The following is a 17,810-nucleotide window of genomic DNA, read 5'->3' as shown; positions in this document are numbered from 1 at the left end:
TGGTCAGGGTGTCCCGGACTCTCATCTCTGCCCTGCCATTCCCATTGCTGAGAGCTAGCCCCTCCCTCAAGCCTTACAGTGAGCTTCTGAAGCACTGGGGACTCCTGAAGAGAGAGAGGGAGCCTGCAGGCAGTGGGCCCTGTGAGGACACAGGGGGAGCCTGCAGCCAGTGGGCCTATCCCACATCTCTTGCTCCTTGCTTCCACCCAGGCTAAAGTCAGGAAGTGCTAAGGGCTGGCAAAGACCAGGTCAGGTAAAGCACAGGGCAGAGTCACAAAGCTGACACATGAGGTGACACAGAGGTGCTTTATTCCCGCCCACAGGTGCTGGTCACGGGTGACCGTGGGCCCAGTGTTGGGAGACTACTGGAGCCTGACAGTTGGGGCATTCAGCCCTGTGGACTGGGCAGACGTCGAAAGGCATGTGCATAGGCCTCAGGCCCGTCAGTGCCCAGCACAGGCTCCCTCTTTCCTTATCCTTCTCCTTTTCTTTCCTCCCTTCCTCCTCCTCATCTTCCTTCTTCCTCCTCTCTGCTTTCTTCTTTCCTTGGTCTTGTGTAGCCCAGGCTGGCTCAGAACTCCATGTATAGTTGCAGATAATCTTGCATTCCTGATCCTCCTGCCTCTGCTTCCCGGGTGTTAGGATTACAGTTGTGTGCCACAGCACTCAGATTTATACATTTGAATTTTATGTGTATGAGTGTTTTGCCTGCATATATGTATGTGAACTACATGGCTGTAGTGCATGTGGAGGCTAGACAAGGCACAGATACCCTGGAACTGGCATTATAGATGGTTGTATGCTACCATGTTGGTTCCACAGGATCCTCTGCAAGGTTAGGAAGCTCTGAGCTGCTGAGCTGACTCTCCAGTACCACACTTGGTAACTTCTGGACATTCAAACTCAGAACCAGGCCTGTATGGCAAGCACTTGACCAAGTAACTCACCTCCAAGCCCCACCAACATCTTGCCGTTCTCTCTTGATAGCCTGGCAAAACGGACTGTCAGAGAGGCAGCTAGTCTGAGTTCCGCTTTCCTGTCTGTAGCACTGACAATCGATTAACTTGGGTTTGGAAAAGTCTCTCAAAAACTCTTGTGTTGAAAATTTGAAACCTGACCTGGTGCTATTGGAAGAGAGCAGAACCTTGAAGAAATAGGGCCAAGCGGGAGCTCTCCTATGCCTTTGAAGGGAGCCTGGGAGCCTTGGCGTCTGCCCTGTCCTCTCTTCTGCTCCGTGGTTGTGAGCAGAACAATCTCTCCGGGCTGCGTGCTCCTGCCAGGTGTGCCGTCTTGTCTTCGGTCTGGAGTGGCAGGCTCTCTCGTGGACCGAGGACTGTGAGACTGAGCCACAGCGAGCTCCTTGTCCCTAGTTGACAGCATTTACCTTAGTCACACACAGCTGGTTCGCCCAGGGACAGTAAGACCTGTCCACAAATCTCAAATGGCGCGGAAACTCATGGAATGACAAATGCTCTACACTTTCCCTTCTCACTACAAATATTCTCTGTCTCACTGGTCCCCCTGGACCAATTTTTCTCTGCCCTCCTGTTCCCCACTTATAAAACAGCCACTCTGAGGCTTAACATTAATTACATACTTTTGTCCTATTAGCTCAGGCTTCTTATTAACTAACTCTTATATCTTAAATTAACTAATTTTTATTATTTTATATTTCATCATGAGGTTTGTTACCTCACATCTTGCTTCCTGGGCATCATGGTGTCTGCCTGACGCCACCTTTTCTTCCTCTATCTCTGCTTGGATTTTCCGCCTTGCTATAGGCCATAGGCCAAAACAGCTTCTTTATTAACCAAAGGTAATAAAACATAGTCACAGCATACAGAGGGAAATCCCACATCATTCTCTCATTTGTGGTTCCTAGATTCTATACAAATACATAAACCATGCATGTATACATGACACAAAAAGTGGAAATAAAACTTTTAGGGGGTAAAACACTTGGGGGACAAGGGGCGCTAACGGGAGAGGGGAGGGGTGAGAAGGGGAAGGGCAGGTGTATAGGGGAGTATACTCAACATACAGACTATAGGTGTAAAAAAAAATAAAAATAAATTAGTTTAAAAGGTAGAGGGTTTGGAGAGAGGCCTCACACATATGAAGACTTGATTCCAATCCTCAGAATTCTCACATCAAAATTCTGAACTTTGTGGTGTGCACCTATGATTCCAGTGCTGGGAGGCAGATGGGCAGATTCCTGGGGCTCGCTGGCCAGTCAGCCTAGCCTACTTGGTGAGCTGGAGGCTAGTGAGAGGTCTCAAAAGTGGTGGACAGCATTCCCGAGGGTGACACGTGAGGTTATTCCTCTGGTCTCCACCTAAGTCCTCTTCTGACCATGTCCCCAGGAGAGTGTCCCTGTCCTCAGAAGGATCATTCATAATACCTGCAATGACTCTTCACCAAGGACAAAGTCAGCGGTCAGAGACAGTGTGATGGAAGCAGGTGCCTCATTTGAGGGTGCATCGCGCCAGAGGATGGGGTGAGCGCTGGCAAGCAGGCACAGGCGGGTGGGAGACCAGTGGTGAGAGGCCCTGAGGGGCTGTGGTCTGACATCAGGACCTTGGGTGTAGACTTCATTTCCAGGCCCTAAGGGATAACAAAGACACTGAATCCTCTAGGGTCACAGCCTTTCAGCCACTCCCCAGCCTCTGTGGACCCAGCCGCACAAACCTCCTCTCTTGACATGTATTCTGCCTGTGCTCATTTCACCTAGAATTATTTTATGTATTTTCTGGAATGCCAGCTTGTTGATTTGCTTAGTTTGTGTCTACATATTTTTCTTTTAAGAAGAAATCTGTGTATGCATGTTTGTGTGTGGTGTGTATGTTTGAATATATGAGGGTGGCTTGTGTGTAGTTCATATGTGTGAGTGTGCTTTTGTACATACTGTGCCGTTTGAAGAACAGTCTTGGATATTGGCTCCCCCCTTTCTCCTTTTGAGAGACAAAGTGTTTTTTGTTTGCCACACTGCAAATGCCAAGCTAGCTGGCCTATGAGTTCCTGGGGATTTTGACTTTGCTCTGGAATGACAGGGGCATGCCACCATGCCCTGCCTTTGTGAGGGTTCTGGGGACTCAGGTTCTCCTGCCTGCTCTGGGTGAGTGCTCTGCCCACTGAGTCACTTTGCCAGCCCTGTGTGTATATTTTTCCAAGGGGAAAATAATGTTCTTTAAGTGTTGGTCTGTTACAGAAGTCAAGAACTTGAAAGTTTCCAGTTTTTCTAATTTTGAGCTTTCAGTTGTGTAAGACATTGAGGAAGCCATCAGAACTTGCCTCGCTTCCCTGCTTTCTGCTTTTCATACATCATTTCTTTACTTCATTCTCTCCTTCCTTCTTCCATGCTGAATCAGGTTTTCACCATATAGGTCATGCTGGCTTTGAACTTGCAATCCTTTTGCCTTAGCCTGTCTTTTGCTAGGATTGCAGGTGTGGAAGCCAGGGCAGGAACTCAGAGTGGTATCCTGGAGGCAGGAGCTGATGCAGAGGCCATGGAGGGGTGCTGCTTACTGTCTTGCTCCCCATAGTTTGCTCAGCCTAACTCTTATAGATCCAGGACCACTAGCCCAGGGACGATACCACCCACAGTGAACTGGGCCCTCTTACACCAATCACAAACTAAGAAAACATCTTACAGGCTTGCCTACAGACCCATCTTATGGAGGAGTTTTCTAATTGAGAGTCCCTCCTCTTAGATGACTCCAATTTGTGTCAAGTTGACATAAAACCAGTCAGGACAAGATATTTTACTGAATCAAAGAAAGGGGAGCTAAGGCACTCCTTACAGCACCAAGCTGGGACCAAGCCTCGACATACAGGCCTTTGGGGATATTTGAGACACAAACTATGGTGGACATTTGATTTTTTAATCATAGTAGGGATCTGGAGAGATGGCTCACTGGTTAAGACTGCTTGATGCTCTTCTAGAGGACCCAAGCTCAGTTCCAAGCATCTATGTCAGGTGGCTCATGTAACTCCAACTCCAAGGGAATACATCACCCTCTTATGGCCCCCAAAGCACTACTACCTCCCCTCCCCTAATAAAAATAAAAAGAATCTTTAAGAAAATGGAACCTACAACAGGGAGCCATGCTGTAGGGAGTGTCTTAGCTTCCCTTCTGTTCTTCTGATAAAATGTCCTGTGCTGGCTAGTTTGATGTCAGCTTGGAAAACAAGCTGGAGTCAATTGCAGGTGGTACCAAGCCCTCACTCTGCAGCTGTATGCTGGAGAGGACTGTGGTTTGCACACTGAGGTGTTGTGGCCCCAAGCCCGTGGACCATCCAAGAGGTCAAGTGTATGTAATCCTGTGTTTAGAGAAGCCTTTCCTTTCTTACTCAGTTTAGCCATAGAGAACATAGAAAACCAGCTTAGCAGCTATAATGTTAGGACATAATCTAATGAGGCTGTGGAGATGGCTCAGCCAGTAAAATGTTTGCTTAGAAACCACAGAGAATCCCAGAACTAACATAAAAACAATCTGGGCACAGCTGCAGGTAACATCCCAGTTCTGGGAACACAGAGGCAGCAAATTATTCACGGGTTTTACTCCATAGAGACCTTGTCTTAAAAACAAAATGGACAGCACCTGAAGAATGACAATAGAGGTTGCCCTCTGATCCCCATATGCACGAATGCATGTGTACACACACATGTATGCAGTTGAAGTTTCTCTATGTCTCAGCAACTGCTCCAAAATAACTATAACGAGGCTTAATATTAATTATAAATGCTTGACCAGTAGCTCAGGCTTATTACTAACTAGCTCTTACAACTTAAATTAAGCCATTTCTATTAATTTATATGCTGCCACATGGCTTATGGCTTTACCTGTCCTCCAGCATCCTCCTTCTGCATCTCCTAGTAACTCTTCTGATTCTGCCCTTCTTCCCTAAATTCTAGTGTGAGTTTTCCACCCAATCTCTTCTCCCCAACTTGCTCTATGTCAGTCAGTTTTTTGCTAATGAAAGAGAATAATACATATTTATAGTGTACAAAGTTGCTCCACAGCATTTCCCCCTTTTTGTCTATTTAAAAAGAAAGGTTTTAACTTTAACATAGCAAAATTATATACAAAAACAGTTATTAAGTAAGAATTGTAGTTATAATATTCAGTCTACTTGTATTTGGCAAATTAGAGAAAACACTCTATTATCTATCTTATCTTTGTGATTCTAAGGTTTTATACTTAATCTACCTTTTGTCATAACTAAGGAAACTTTAACTATGACTATCTAGTATTCAACCCTGTCAAAGACCCCATAAGGGTAAAATGTTACCTAACAACTGGGATATCTGGCTGCCTGGATAGTCACCCTAGGTTCTTCTATAACATTGGAGCATCCAACTTTAACCTACAGGTCTGGTATATCTGACAGACATTTCTGAGAAGCAGGGAATTTTGAAAGACTGTTCTACCTTGTCTTGACAAATGACCTATTGGTCCAATTTGGATAGTATACTGTCAGCAATTGAGGCAAGGGTAGATTCTTTGCCCAAATGGCTAGCTTTTGCTACAAAGAAAATAAATTCTGTATGAAGTTTCTTCAATGACCATCATCTTCAATTAAGTAGATTGGTGCTGCCAGGGGCAGATGTGTCTCACTGTCATGAAAAGCCTTAGGTTATTAAACATATTAAATGTCATATTTTATAGGTCTTTGAAGTATTTGAAGGCCATCTGTTTATCTATCTATCTATCTTTGTATATCTGTGTATGATCTTGAAAATGTACCTAAGACTATAAGCTTGACTATTATAGATGACTATTAATCTTTATTTCTTAATTATACATTACATTTTTAAATAAGTTGCATAAGAATACCCCAAATAAAAGTAGAAATATAATATAAAATAGTAAAAACAACTTTAAATTTGTATCAATAAGCTAAAATCCATTCTAGTGTAAAATATTTTGAGGTTAATAGCTATTTGAATTAAAATTTCAATAATCTATCCTTTTATCTTATTATTTCTATATCCCCTTTTTTTCTTTTCAGAAGTTCACTAAATCTAATCTCTTTTGTTTAGTTTTTTTTCCTGACCATTGCCAATAACAACTTATAACCAAACCTCCCTAAATGATAACAAACATTTATACCCACTATTTTTGGAATGTGGGCATCATTCTGTTGTCTGGGTGCACAGGCATTGTTGGGAAACCTTGAGAAAATAAGGATAATTGTTAGGTCTGGAGTAGTTGGAAAGGCTAGACCATCTCAGCCAGCAGCCTTGAAGCTGTTTTGGATGTGAAATTTTGAGAAGAGTATAACATAGGCAAATTGAAATGTAAGATCACCTGGCCATCTGTTTTCATTGGTGTTTGGTCCCCTTATTCTGAAAATACTTAAACTTGTAAAGGTAACATACATTACAAGTATGGAACATGTGGTGTGCACAAGTCAGTTAAAGATGATTGTTTGTTTTATGTTTGAGCAGGCAGAATATATATCATGTGTCTTGCAGGTCTTCTAAGTTAATAGGTCAGTTTAACTCAGCTGTTGTTCTTTCATTAGCAGTCAGAAATCTAAAGACAGCCCAGTAACATACAGAATCCAGACTCTGTGCATTTCCCATCTTTATGTGGCTTATTATATATTTTACTCTGTCCTTTTTCAAGTACTTTATCTTTTAGAATTATATATTTCTTTTTATGACTGTCTATACTTTCTTTTTTCCAAGCCTATGCATATTTTAAAACACATTGTAACTGCACACACACAATGTACACACATACATACACACACACACACACACACACACACACACACACACACACACACACAATGGTTTTAAAAAGGAGCACCACACATGTCCCCAGCAGCTGAGTGGATTTCCTGTCACTCTGATCTACTGATCTGTTTATGTGTCTTCGTGGACCTTTGGGAGAACATGAAAAGATGCTCATGGATGCTTCCTGTCCTTAACTCATCTGTCTGCCAGTTTGGGGGCACACCTGTGTCCAGACTGATGAGAAACCTGGCTATGAGGCCAGCTGGATCCAGGCCCTCTTGAAAGGGTTCTGAAGGGGAAGGAGGCCACTGTCACAGCTATGATTCACATCTGCTCTCCAGCACCTTCTCAAACTAACGGGGCTCCCTGCCTTCCCCCAGCACCTCTTAATGCTAACCCCCTAGTTGAGCAGGGCTGGTGATGTCATTTGATTGATGATTGAGGAAACTGAAGCTCTTGGGACTAGAATGGCTGTCAGCAACTTCTAAAGCAGGGGCTGGGACTTAGTTTTGGCGATTCCAGGCTCAACTCCAAATCAGAAGTATGGAGAAGCCTTTCTTCTTCTGCAGGCCTCCCTGCTGGCTCCCTGTCCTATCCTCAGGCTGAGAGGGTCCTAGAGAGTTCCCTGACGAAGATGTCGGGGGGCCAGCTTTGCTGATGGGACCCCGGGCCTGCACACCCCTGCCGTGCTGGGTGCCTGTCTTCAGCCATGTCTTCTACACTGGCTCTCTGCACAGCAAGCTCGACCCTCTCCTTGATTTCGCTTTCTTCATCTGCATGCCAATTTGCTGTTGACTGTCCCGAGAGATCTGAATCACATGGAGGGAAGGTTGAAAGTCTCACCTTTCTCTGAGCTCTGGACCTGGTTAATAGCCTCCCTGGGCTAGAGAGTGGCTTAGTAGAGCACTTGCTATGCATGAAGACCTGATCTCCACCGCAGACCACGTTACTAAAGTTGAGTCAGGTGACTCGGGCCTGTAACTCTAGCAGAGCTGGGAAGGCCCCTGTGTTAGCTGGTCAGCCAAGCCCGGCCAACTTGGTGCATCCCAGTGCAGGGAGAAACTGTCTCCAGAAAAGGCAAAGGTGGACAGAACTTGAGAAAGGACACCAGAAACCGTTTTCTGGACTCCCTGTGTACACGTGAATATACAGATATTTCCACAAACACAAAAGGAAGGAAGGAAAGAAGGGAGGAAGGAAGTCTGTAGGAAAGCAACAAAAGTGGAGGGTTACATGGGCAGTTTACAGGGCAAGGCCTGGAGCCCTCACCTGGGAAGGGGTTGGAGGTTAAGAGGCAGCAGTGGGAACGCCCAAATGCCCGACTTTCTGAGTCTAAGGTAGCTCCAAAGGGGGTCTGCACCGTCAACTCCTCACTGATGGGTCTCCCTAAAAGCAAGGGAGTTTTCTCCTGCCCATGGCACATGGAATCAGGAAAAACTCACTGCCATGGCAATGAGCCCTTCATCCCCGAGTTGGGAACTGGGCCAGGTCATCTTGCTCTTGGTAATACTGGCTCCTTTCTCTGGAGTAACCAAGGGAAGGGGTAGTGATGGGCAAATTCTCAGGTTAAATGTCAGCTCATAGTATCGGAACCATTTCCTACCCCCACACAGGCATCACCCTAGGCCATGAACATCCTGGTCATAGAGGTTTCCAGGTCTGAATGACTGAGATAAATTATGAAGAAAATGAGATTATTTCAAATGTAAATAATAACACAGTGCAGTGTGTGCGCGCGCGTTTGTGCGTCTCAGTTGGTAAAGTGCTTGCCTTGCAAGCATGTGGACCTGAGTTCAATCCCCCAGAACCCAAATTTTAAAAAACGCCAGATGTGGTGGTCTGTACTTTTAATTCTAGAGCTGGGTAAGTAGAGATAGGCAAACACCTGAAGCTCACTTGCCAGCAAGCATAGCCGTATTGATGCGTTTCAAGCCATTGAGAGACTATCTCAAAAGGCAAGGTAAATAGTTTCTGAAGAATGACATTCTGGGTAGACCTCTATGTGCACGCGCGCACACACACACACACTCACACGGAAGGGGTAAGTTGAGCTAAATATCAAGGGTCCTGGGAATCTTGACTCTTCCATCTGTACTGGGAGGGAGGCCAATGCTGTCTGCTGTTGGAGAGGGGAGGATTCCTGTGGGCAGCTGGGGACCCTGAGCAAAAAGGCAAGTTCAGCAGAGCAGCTGGGGAAGATGGGGGAGCACCCTTGTTGATCAGAGAGATCAGACAGAACCAGCAGGAGGGAGGCGCCCAGCCACATGAGGGATGAGACTATGCAAGAGGGTGTTGGGAAGGGAGCCACCGACCGCTCCCTCCCCTCAACTGCTGTAAGAATGGGGCAGTGTGGGAAATAAGCTCATAGAACCAGGAATAGCCAGAATTGGGAGGGAGCCCAGCAGCATGTGGACTGTACTGCCCAGGCTTCTGTGATCTCAAGGGGACCTGGAAGGACTACCTGGGAGGTTTGAGGGCCAGCTCATCTGAATATCCCACAGCAGAAAGGCCACTCAGGGTAACGGAGCTGATGGAGGGGTCCATTGCCTTTCGGGGACCTCTGTGACTCAGAGTGTGTTCCATCCGCCCTTCCAGTGCTGTGAGCGGTCTTCCCTGGTGGGTGCATCAGAAGCAGCGAATTTGATCCATATGCTGCTGATTCCTTTACCCTGAACTCATCGCATGCCCCCTTTAGAGCTCTTTAATGCCCCGCAGGACTCAGGCCTTTTATGAGCTCACTCCCTGTTATGCATAAGGAAAGGAAGCTGTCTCTCGGAGTCTCAATAGATGCCGGCTTTAAGAGCTACAGTTCTGAATTCTAAGTTCACAGGGTTCCCCTGGACTCAAATTCCCACAGCCGTTCTCTTCCAGCCTCTGGGGTGCAGTTCGGCATCCCTGGCTTTGCATGCAGAGAGCACAGGCCTAAGGGAAAGGACTCTGCCGTTTCTCCTGAGCCCGCACCTGGGGCTGGCCCGGGCTCTGTCATGGCAGAGTGAGAGCGGTGGTGGGAGAAAGGGCTCACCTGGGTCCACAGCCTCCATCACATCATAGCTCAGCATGGTTCGTTTCCTGGGGACCAAGGCACTTGCTTCTTCGTCTCTAGCAACACTGCAGATGTTTAAGATTTCTGGTGGGGGGCAGGGGAGATGACTCACTGAGCGAAGAGCTGCACATAGCTCTGGCATGTGCGCATGCGCGGGCGCATACGCACGCACGCACGCACGCACGCACGCACGCGTTGAGCGTGACAGCCAGCGTCCGTAATTCCAGCACTGAGAAGGCAGAGGCAGGACGTCTCTGGTGCCTGAGAGCCAGCCAGACTCATCAAATTGGCAAACTCCAAGATCAATGAGAGACTTTGCCTCAAAAAAAAATAAGATGGGACTGAGTGACAGGGTCAGTCAGTAAAGAGGACTGCAGTATGGATCCCCAGCACTCACGTAAATCAGCTGTAAACTAGGCACAGTCGCACACGCCTCTAATTGCAGCACGCAGGAGGCAAGAGTAAGTGGATCTCTGCAAGTTCAAGACCAGCCTCGTCTACATAGCAAGTTCCTGGCCAGCCAGGGCCACACTACCAAGAAGTAGCCTCACACTCCACACCAAGTCAGTTACGGAACTTCTAACCTTAGTGCTGGTGAGCAGTGGCGGAGACATGCTGATCCCTGGGGCTTTGCTGAATAGAATAGTCAGTCTAGCTGACTAGGGAGCGAGTTCCAGGCTCAGTGAGACACCCTGTCTCAGCAAACAGGGTGGAGGGCTGCAGAGATGACTTAACAGCACTGGCGGTTCTCACAGAGGACTCAAACTTGTTTTCCAACCGCTGTCTGTATCTGCTGTTCCTAGGGATCTGATGCTCTTTCCTGGCCTCTGCTGGTACACAGACATATGCAAGCAAAAATGCTTATACATATAAATAAAATAAAATAAAAATCTTAAAAGATATAAAGTAGAGAGCCATCGAGGAAGATGACTCAATGTCAACCTTGGACCTACACACACACACACACACACACACACACACACACATACACACACACACACACACGCAAGAGGAAAACGCAAACACATATACACATGCATTTGCAAACATCGTCATCACCATAATGCCGGCCTCGAGGAGAGGAGTGATAGAGGCAAGAAGAGTCTCATGTGAGAATGAGCTCCTCCTAATCAGGTCTCCTACCCAGGCCTGGCCCTACTAGCATCCAAGGCTGGCCAAGATCACTTGTATTCGTAACGGTGTAGCCAGGGAAAGGATACACACGCGAGTTCAGCGGCGTGGTGGCAGCTGTGAAGAGGCGAGTCATGGGGCCACGCCAGCTTTATTTTATAAGGGAATAGGGGCGTCTGGACTGTGTCTTAAAGCCTTGGAGCCTGACTAACATCTAATAGGTGTGTCCAACATGCTGCCATCATGCTACACGTGACTGTGGATATCTGTGAATGTGGCCTAACACAAAGTCACAAACCTACTTCACACAGTAGTCACTGGGTTGGGGTGTTCTCCAGCATGAACTCTGCAGATGACATCCTGGGGACCCACATGGTGGAAGGGGAGACTCTACACTGAAAGCTGTCCTCTACCTACTATGCAAATAAATATGCAATTTTTTTTTTTTACAAAAATCACAAACAGGGGCTACAGAGATGGCTGCTCTTACTGAAGATCCAGATTCAATTACCAGCACCCACATACAGCTCTCAACCTTCTCTACATACAGCCCCCAACCTTCTGTAACCCCAGTTTCAGGAAACCTCTTCTGGCCTCTGTGGGTACTGCACGCATGTGGTGCATAGACATTAATGCAGACAAAAAAAAAATCTCCCAGCCCCAAAACCTCATGTTTTTGTGTTGGGCTGCATCCATGGTTATCCTGGACCATATATGAAACAGATTGGACATGCTCATATATGAGCTGTGCCATAGTATATTATGTGTAAACTATTTTGTACACTCCCTCTGGCTCCATGGAAGGCATGAGCTGGCACCGGGATTAACATCTGTTACTGGCATTATAACTTGTGATTAAACACTTATCTAGTTCCAAGATGGTACTAGAAATGCCTGCAATGGTGACCTCAGGGCTTGCAGAAAGTGGGGAGGGGCGGGCAAGCCTAAGGTCAGCTTCCAGCCCTAACTCCGACCCATGCGAACCCTGATTGGGAAACAAGAGAAGAAGCAGGACCTCTTCTCACCGGTTCGTGCCAGGCCATGGGTGGCATTGGAAGTACAGGGTTCACCAGGAAGCCAGAGAAGGTTGGAGGCAGCAGTGCCAGGTCGAGTGTCTCATGGCTCTGGTGGCCTTTCTATTTCTGGAACGAGTTGGGCAGAGTCTTGCTTGACTTTCGATGAAAGGAACTATGGGCAGCTCTGCCAGGCACGGGTGACCCCCTGCTTCTGCCAGTACAAATATACCACCTCAAAGCAGCCACAGTATCGTGCCATGTCAAACAGGGCATTGGCAGCTGAGCTCACAGTGGACTTTTGCAGCCAAGGGGCCTCAGCCAGCTTTGGAGGTGGCTTAGGGTACATGCTGGCAGCTGGAAATCAAGTCTTAGTCCCATGGGCCACTTGCACGGACAGTCCTCTCCTATTGCTGGGTTTCCTAATCTTCAGGGGTGCCATGGATTATATAATGGGACACCATGGGAGGAATGGTTAATGCTCATTGTCCACTTGGCAGGATCTAGAATCGCTCTGGAAACACTTCTGGATGTGCCCACGAGGGTTTCTAGATTCGGGTTAATCGAGGCGCCATCTTGGACAGGGATCTTGGGTTAAGTAAAGAGGACAAAGGGAGGTGAGCGCCAGCCTCGTCTCTCTCTGCTCCCCGTCTGCAGACGTGACGGACCGGCAGTCTCAGCGTTCCTGCTGCCAGGACTTCCCAGACACGACAGACTGCATCCCCTTGACCTGGGAGTGAGAGTAAACCTGGCCTAGTTAAGATTCTGTGCTGCGATGAAGACCGTGAGCAAAAGTGACCTGGGGAGTAGAGGGTTTCTTTCACCTCACAGGTTGCCGTCCACCGTAAAGGGAAATGAGGGCAGGAACTCAAGGCAGGAACCCGGAAGCAGAGGACATGGAGAAATGCTGCTTACTGGATTGCGTAACCTGCTTTTTTATACCACCCAGGACCACGTGCTCAGCACTGGCACCACCCACCGCTGGTGCACTTTTCTATATCGATCATTAATTAGGAGAATGTCTCCACAGACCTTGCCTGTAGGCCAGTCTGATGGAGGGAATTTTTCAGTCAAGATTCCCTCTTCCCAGATATGTTTATATTTGTGTCAAGCTGACAGAACCCGTTCCGCCCACACCATCCTCCCCAAGGCTGCTCTGTCAGGGGTTTAATCACAGTGACAGGAAAAGTAGCCAGTGCCAGGTGGCTTGGCTGGTCCTAACCACAGCCTATCCCACTCCACAGCGACGCTCAGACAGCTTTGGCTTTTTTATCTGTTAAATGGGCATAAAACCCAGGGGTTAGGGTTAGGGAGATGGCACAGTGAATGAGCGCTTGCCTTGTGAACACAAGTCTCTGAGGTCAATCCCAGAGTCCACCATAGGGGGCAACTGTTCTGTGGTGGATCTCTTTTGTGAACCCAGGGTTGGAGCACTGGGAATGGGTGGATTTCCAGACTTGCTGGCCAGCCTGCCTCACCTGCTTGGCAGTTTCAGGCCAGGAAAGACCCCAAACCAAGGCAGGCAGTGCTGAGGAGTGATGTCTGAGATTGGTCTCTGCCCTCCACATAGACATATACCTGCACCCACAAATACACGAGCACACCCTCATTCTCACATCCCTCTAGTATAAGCCTCAGAAGAGACAAACCCCAGCAGGGGAGTGGAGAGGGCGTCGCCATGCAAAGTCTGCAAGAGAAGAGCCAGCCAGGTGAACTGCAGCAGGGCGTGCCAGGAGGGTGAGGACCCTGGCGTCGATTCTGACGGGTTCCGGGCCTGCATGCTGAAGTTGAAGTCAAAGAATCAACCACAAGATTGGCCTCTCAGCCCAGTGGGCCACACTCAAGGAAATTAAATTGCTTTGAGTTTTGTCTGGGCTCAGCCAGTATAAATCTGTAAGACCTCCATGGTGATGTGTCTGCATGCAGGGTTCAGATGTGGTACCCATGTGATATGCACACATGTATATCGTGTGTATATGTGTGCTTTGTGTATTTGTGCACATGTATTGTTATGTGTTTGTATGAGTTATGCATCCATGTGTGTTAGGTGTGTGTGTGTTTGTATTGCTTTTGTGTATGTTTCATGGTTTGTGTAGTTATGCTTTGTGTATATACATGTGTTGTGTATGCTGTTATGGGTAGTTTGTATGAATATGTGTGCTTTCTTTATTGTGCTTTATGTGTACATAGGTGTCATATTTATGCTTCATGTATGCATAGTGTATATGTAGATGTTTGGTATATGTACAATTTATATTTATGTGTTATGCATGTACTGTGCGAATATGTGTAGTCTGGGTGTACAAGCTTGTTTTGTACGTGTACGTATATATGGTCTGCATATTCTGTGTTAGTACATGTATATTATATGTGTGTAATTTGTTTGGATTATGAAGTGTGTTAAGTATGAATGTGTGTAATTTGTGTGTGCTGGTATGTATATATTTTGTGCATGTGTGGTTGTATAGTGCATGTTGTATATAGATATGTGTAGTGTGTGTGCTGTGGGTATGTATTTAGCTTGTATGTGTGATTTGTGGAATGTGCTACATGTCCACATGTATTGCATATATGTTCTTTGTATGTGTGTTGTATATGTGTACACTGTGTGTAAATGTGTGTTGTGTGATTTGTGTTCTATGTACATGTGTGCTGTGTGTATGTGTAGTGTATGTATGTGTGTACACCCTGTATACTGTGCTCTATCATGCATATGCTGTATGTGTAGGGCATTTATGTATATATAACCTGTGTAGTATGTGTTCTATGGATCCATTTGAAGTGTGTATGCGTAGTTTGTGTATGGTCTGTGTAGTGTGTATTCTGTGTGCATAGGTACTATGTGTATATGTAGTTTATGTGCACATGTATGGTGTGGTAGTCTGTGTGGTTTATGTTCCAATGTGTGGTATGTATTCAAACCAGTACAGTCCTGGTGAGAATGGTCCTTCCCCATTGTGCAGTGCCTGCCCTTGATAAAGGGTCCTTAACCCCTCTGGGTATGGGGAGGATCCTTTCTGTCTAGTATCTTTCTGCTCTTCCCTTGACCTTCCTCCCCATTCCCCAGCACCATGGAGGGTCCTCCCTGCTCACCTTCCTGCCCCCACAGCCAGGAGCTCAAGCCTCAGCCTTGTGCCCAGTCTTCCCCTTCACCTCTCACTTGGGTTCTGGGATCTCTTGGTATAGGAACAGCTCAGCTCAACCTTGAGCTTGGCAACAAGGCATTGGTGACATCTCTACCTGGCTGGCCCTCTATCATGGAGTCCCAAGTTGAAGGCGTCATGGGAGGCCCTGGGCAAGCCTTTCTGGCTCCCACTGCTGGTGGGTGTGGCACATTGTCCCTTACAACATTCCCAGCAGCTGGGGACCAGCACCTTTTCAGGGTGTTTTAGCTAGGGTTTCTATTGTTGTGAGGAAACACCATAACCAACAGCACCTTGGGGAGGAAAGGGTTACTTCAGCTTATAGTTCCACATCACAACCCAACATCAAAGGAGCTAGGGCAGGAATTCAGGGCAGGATCCTGGAGGCAGGAACTGACCAGAGGCCATGGAGAATTGCTGCTTACTGACTTGCTCCCCATGGCTTGCTCAGTCTGCCTTCTTACTGCATCCAGGACCACCTGGCCAGGGGTGGCACCACCCATAGTGAGCTGGGCCCTCTCATATCAATCATCGATCAGGAAAATGCCCCACAGGCTCAACCACAGGTTAATCTTTTGGGGGCATTCTCTCAATTGAGCTTCCCTCTTCCCAAATGGCTCTAGTTGTGCTGAGTTGACATAAAGCAGCCAGCACTCCAGACTTCCTCCAGAAGGTAGGCAGAAGCACGCTCTTTGTCTCCTGCTTGGAGCAGATTCACCACCACTGAGGGCTAGAGAGGTGAAGAAAGTCATCCACAGTGGGGAGGTTCTGGGGATGGAGTCTGCCCCCGGGGTCACAGGTGTCTTTTGGTCATGAGGACAGCCTGGATTCGGCCCTGTGTATTGTTGAGATTGTCTGATGGGCCCTGTGAGGTCTAACTTTCTCCAGCTCCTCCAGCTTTTCTCTGGTTATGGCAAGTGGCCAGTTAATGCGTCTCTGTCCTTGCACTGCTTCCGTCCCTGATGGCCCTTTGTGCACCCAGGTCAAGGGAGCTGGCCTCACTGTGTAGTCCCCTAGAACTGTTTATGGTGGCAGATGTGTGTGTGTGAGTGAGTGTGTGTGTATGTGTGTGTGTCTATTCCATAATGCGCATATAGAGGTCAGAGGGCAACTTGCAGAAATTAGTGCTCTGCTTCCACTGTCAGGCTGGGCAGCACTGACTGCTAAGACATCTCGCTGACTCACTCCTCAGCTCTTACCCTTCACGTGCGTGGTCCTAGAGTGTCCATTGCCGCCAATGCGCAACGATATATCACAAGAAACCCCCAAAGAACACGTGAGAGTGACCATGTTGGCTCTAGCCTCAACCCCTGTCCTTGTCTTAACATGGGTTGTGAATTTGACAGCTTCCAAGACATCCCAGAGCTACTTCACACGGGCTTCTGGGCTGCACCCTCTACTGGTCTCCCGCTGCCATTGTCTGGCCGTCTTGCCCTGAAGAGCTGCCCCATTACGAATGGTTCTTTGAGCTGGAAAAATCATGGACTCCCACTATGTCTGTTGTGACTTGAATGAAATGCCCTCCCCCCATAGTCTCTGTCATTTTGAATACTTGGCCACCAATTGGTGGCACTGTTTGGTCAGGGTTGGGAGGTCTGGCCTTGCTATAAGAAGTGTCACTGGGGGCGGGGTTTGAGGTTCCAAATCTAGAAGCATTCTCAGCTCCCTCTCTGTTTCATGCTTGCATTTCAAAATGTGAGCCCTCAGCATCCAGCTCCAGACATCGTACCTACCTGCTACCATGCTTTCTCGCCATGACAGATTCTTGTCCCACTGGATAAAAAGTCCAAATAACCCTTCCTTCTGACCGCTGCCTTGGCCATGGTGTCTTATCGCAAAAGCAGAAAAGTGACTTAGTTCTCTCCCCAGCTTTGGGGATCCACGATAACTCCTGAGCCTCAGACAGGGCAGGGCTGGTGACCCAGATGATAGATGATTCCCTGCTTGGTCATCCTGGACTATCCTGGGCTTATTGCTCCTGCCCTGCTCCCATGTGTGTAGGCTAGAAAAGCACCTCGGCTGTCGTTCCTCAGGGGCCATCCACCCTCTTTTGTACACTGGGTCTCTCATCGGTCTGGAACTAGCCACGTGGGCTAAGATGGCTAGCCAGTGATCTTTGGGAATCCCCTTGTCCTTTTAGCCGAGCACTGGGATTACAATCGTGTGCTCTCACACCTTGCACTAGCGTTACAATGCTTTGCTCTTGCATAGTACGTTTATGGGCTCTGGGAGTCAAGCTCAGGACCTCAGGGCTGCAAGTCAAGTGCTTTAGCAGCGAAGGCACCTTCCAGTCCCCTCTTCCCCACACTTCTTTCTCACTCTTTACAGTCCTACCTCCTCTGGATCTGTCCTCTTCTTCATCTTCCTTCTCCTCCCCCTTACTTCCTCTAGTTCTCTGCTCCCCTTCCCTTCCTGACCCCACCTCATTCTGTTCTCTGCTGAGGAACAACCTGGCTGGAGGAACTGAACCTGAAGAAGACCGTAAGGCAAGGGTCAATGGGTCTTTTCGACATTTTGAGAATTATTAGGAAGGTCTAGGTGGACCATGAGGTACAGGGTGAGGTTGATTTTTGTCATCTAGGCGAGAACGTGGACAGTTAATGGGGTAAATTCCAGAAGTGGATTCTCCATCTACTCAGTGGTCAAGACAGTCACAGGTGAAGGGACAGAGAAAAGCAAGGGTTCAGCCAAGGACCCTGAGTGTTCAAGGAAGAAGAGCAGAAGACCAGTGAAGA

General features: G+C 47.6%; 1 long non-coding RNA gene across 1 annotated transcript; it reads right to left on the bottom strand.

Annotated features, from left to right (window-relative positions):
• Positions 1-1,776: 1,776 nt before the first annotated feature.
• On the bottom strand, positions 1,777-9,933 carry LOC146895012 (uncharacterized). The gene is made up of 2 exons (XR_015001475.2): positions 9,768-9,933; positions 1,777-2,604 (listed from the first exon to the last, which is right to left on the bottom strand). It is a non-coding gene; the product is annotated as an uncharacterized LOC146895012 (long non-coding RNA).
• Between the last annotated feature and the right edge of the window lie 7,877 nt (positions 9,934-17,810).

The sequence above is a fragment of the Myodes glareolus genome, chromosome 5 (assembly GCF_982192425.1).
Source record: "Myodes glareolus chromosome 5, mMyoGla1.1, whole genome shotgun sequence".
In the NCBI taxonomy this organism is placed as follows: Eukaryota; Metazoa; Chordata; class Mammalia; order Rodentia; family Cricetidae; genus Myodes; species Myodes glareolus.
This window is presented reverse-complemented; position numbering and strand designations above follow the sequence as displayed.